The sequence below is a fragment of the Poecilia latipinna genome, unplaced genomic scaffold (assembly GCF_001443285.1).
Source record: "Poecilia latipinna isolate Pla-1442-1.1 unplaced genomic scaffold, P_latipinna-1.0 Scaffold6719, whole genome shotgun sequence".
NCBI lineage: Eukaryota > Metazoa > Chordata > Actinopteri > Cyprinodontiformes > Poeciliidae > Poecilia > Poecilia latipinna.
Window position 1 is genome coordinate 1 of NW_015119335.1, and position 3,681 is coordinate 3,681.

At 38.0% G+C, this 3,681-nt stretch overlaps 1 long non-coding RNA gene across 1 annotated transcript; it reads left to right on the forward strand.

Annotated features, from left to right (window-relative positions):
- The first annotated feature begins 1,385 nt into the window (after window positions 1-1,385).
- Window positions 1,386-3,628, forward strand: LOC106944050 (uncharacterized). The gene is made up of 2 exons (XR_001424091.1): window positions 1,386-1,505; window positions 3,018-3,628. It is a non-coding gene; the product is annotated as an uncharacterized LOC106944050 (long non-coding RNA).
- Window positions 3,629-3,681: the final 53 nt, after the last annotated feature.

The window sequence follows — 3,681 nt, forward strand, 5'->3', positions numbered from 1 at the left end:
GGAAAGTGTGACGTCTTGAAAAGGGAAAGTGTGCAGATGTACAAGTTGCAGAAAAATTAAATCCAGATTCTGTTTATATGAAAAAAAAACTCACAGCTTGTTTTGTTAGTTCCACTGGTGCAAATATATATTTATTATATTTTGAAAGCCATTCATCTCCTGCTGTCAGCACAACTTGAATGCGATCAACACCTTCACAGGTTGTGAATTCAAATACATCTTATTTTATCTCCTGTATAAACGCATTTATGCAACCGGAACCAATGTGTAGCTATCTAGTGTAACACTGCAGCTGTTTAGAGTCCATACACAAAGCATTCTGTACTTCCCACTTTCTGTGAGTTATCACCTCTCACCTCTGACCAGAGAAAAGCAGGCCTACGGAGGAAAGCCTAATATCCTGTGAGCCCATACTACCGTAGGGGCGGATTGTCAGGCCCTGCCTTTTCAAGCCATGCACACCCTAGTGTGTTCAACACAAATGCTAGTTCAACATGCAACATCCGTCAAGATGCAGCACACATACAGGGACCAAACAAATCATTCAGTTTCGACTCAAATTCCATCCTAATGAACTGAAAAAGAGGATTTTCATTTGTGTGAAACAAGCTCTTTAGCTTTTTTATTAGCCGTCTGGGCTCCCATCCCTCATCAGCTAAAGTACTGAGAAACATATTTTTTTATATAATTCACCACACATCTGTAATAATGAATGATAAGAGGGAGTGTTAATCTTCAAAATGTCTGTATTATGTAGTGACGTGTATGGAAAATAAAACAAATGACTATATTACAGAAAGGTAGTCTGGCTTCACTTGGTAGCAATGATCATCTTTTTCTTTTTTTATTTAAATTGGCTTTTATTGCCTAAATGTTTTTTTATTTTTATTTTTCAGGATGACTTGCAGGCTTTATTTGGCCAGTATTGAAGTCCTTTGATAGATGTAGTAATTTTGAATCTAGCAGAAAATTATAGAATAACAGAAATATTGTCATTTATGATCCAAGGAATGTGTCCCTGACATTTGTCAGATTGTTTTTTTGTTAAACTTGAATGTAAGGATTATGCAGGAGGTTGATGTTTATAGACTGAAAAGTTTAAAAGTTCTTAGTTTTGATTCATAGAAACACTTGCGGATCAAGTGAAAACCAATCTATTTATCAGTGCATCACTAACCTGAGGATGTTGTCGCTAGAACATGGATATGTTTAAATCTTGAACTGTCAGCAACCAGAGAGCTTAGGAATCTTGTAATTTTATGACGCCTTCCGGCTACAGATCTTTCATATTTGATTCTATATAATTGTCCTGGGTTACTGAACTTGCTCACCCAGCGTGCTCCGAAGTTCCACACTGACTCATCTTTTTGTTGTTTTGTACAGAGGAAGGCATCTCAGATGAAGCTGCTCAAATAGAGACCGCCACCCAGCAGACCCTGCATTACACACTGGCCAATCAACAGGTCCAGTTCCATCGTATTGGTGAGGATGGACAGGTTCAGGTGGTGCGTATCAAATGTTTCATTTTTCACTTTCTGTAAATCCTTCGGAAAGCATTTTCTTAATTACAAGACCTCATTTTTTATCTCTACATATTAGTTTCTAAAATTTGTCCCCCACATCCTGGGTTTCAGTTTAATTTAGGAGTCCCACAGAGCAGGCCTGGGATAGTTCATACCACCCACTACAGTGACACTGGGGAAATATTGACCAACATATAAATTAATAAAAGACTAATGGATGCTGAATGATGGATTGGCCATTAACACATGCCGTGGCCAAAGGTCACATTGAGGCCCACTGCGACATATGGGTGGGCTGTTAAAGAAAAAGTAAATAAACTAAATTCCCAGTGTCCTGAAATCATCTAAAGTATTCAATTTAAAACATCCCTTGAGCTACAACAATAGATGCGAGATTAAACACCTTATGAGAAAACTTGTTGTGAGCAGTTCTCCCACAAAGAGTAACTCTGGAATTTGTTTTCTTCCTGTAAGAGCTAAAGAAGCAATGAAAGACATCTAAAACTTCAAATGACTGAGCAGGATCATGCTTCAGAAACGATTTGTAGATTAAATGAAATGACTGTCTGGTAAATGAGTTGTATGTTGAAATGAAGCAGATGCTGTTATTCGAGACCAATGCTGCATTTTGTGCCATTATGGAATATAATTAATGTTTAAGCATGAGGTTGTAAACTGATGGCTGTAGATTCTTCCTCAGTATTTTGTAGTAGAGAGCAGAGTTCATGGTTACCTACATCAAGTCATGGTGTCCAAAGTCGGTCCTTGAGGGCCGGCATCCTGCATGTTTCAGTTCTCTCCCTCAATGTTCTCCTTAGGCCTCTAATGAGCCTTCATTTGAGGCAGGTGTGTAAAACCAGGGAGAGAACTAAAACATGCAGGATGCCGGCCCTCGATGACCGATTTTGGACACCCCTGTAATAAAGCATCAAATCGGCCCCAGACCGTCATGCTACCACCACCAGATTCGATTGTAGGATCTTGTTTTCAAATGCTGTATTAGTTTTACAACAGCCTTGGAACTCTCCCATGGCCATTTTCCACTCTCTCTTTTTTTTATTTTTTTTTATTGTTGGATCTTAAAATTTGACCTTAACTGAGCCAACTAAGCCCTGCAGAGCTGTTGAGATGTTATTCGTCATCTCCTGGACGACTAACTGATGTGCCCAGCCACTCCTAGGAAGGTTCACCGCTGCTTTATGCTTAGTAGAACCCTAAAGCCTTACAAATGCTGCAGTGATTTTATTCTAATCTGTTCTTTAATTTCTTTATATAGGCACATTGTGTGATCTTTATTTGAACATTTCTGAATTTTAAGGTGGTGTTTGTTTGGCACGTAACTCCTTCTGATTATTCTCATTTATTTGAACTTGCATCCCGAAGTCACTGAGTTCATTAAAAGCCAGTTTTAATGGCTTTGGCTCCACACTTTGTCAGAAAAATCATGCATTTTAAATAAAAAAAAACTTGTGTCCCTTTCCTCTTGTGTCTCAGATTCCACAGGGACAGCTGCACATCGCCCAGGTGCCACAAGGCGAAGAGGTGCAGATCACACAGGACAGTGAGGCAAGTTTTTATCAGTGCTCGTCTGATAGAAGTCAAACAACATCGGACCAATTTTCCAAACTCGTTTTGTCTGTTAAATGATACAAGCACCTCATCACTGTTTCTTTTTTCAACCCACTCATATCTGTTACACCTCATTCATGTTTGAGAGGCTGGTTGGAAATAAAGTTAATGATATCTACAGCTGCCACATTTTAGAAGCCAGATTCTTGAGAGTTTGTTATGGAACTGACTTACAGTATCCAACTGACTTTTCTGTTTTTGACTATCTTGTTTTTTTTATTTATTTAAGAAATGTCCTTTTCTTTTTATGGAAGATAAATATTAAACCCTTCAAGAACTTTGGACAAATTATTTTCCCATAGACATAGCGCTTCAGTTATAGAAATAGCGGGGTTAGACATTAATGGTTGTATATAGAGTTATATGTTGTCAGTGTTGTCCCATGAAAAGATATACTTAAATACTTGCAGGAATGTGAGGGGTGTACTCACTTTTGTGATGCACTGTAATCTGCCAATTGCATTAAAACCTTTTTTTTTTTTTTTTTTTAAATCAATATCAAGGAATTTTTGCCTTTAAACAAGCTTGT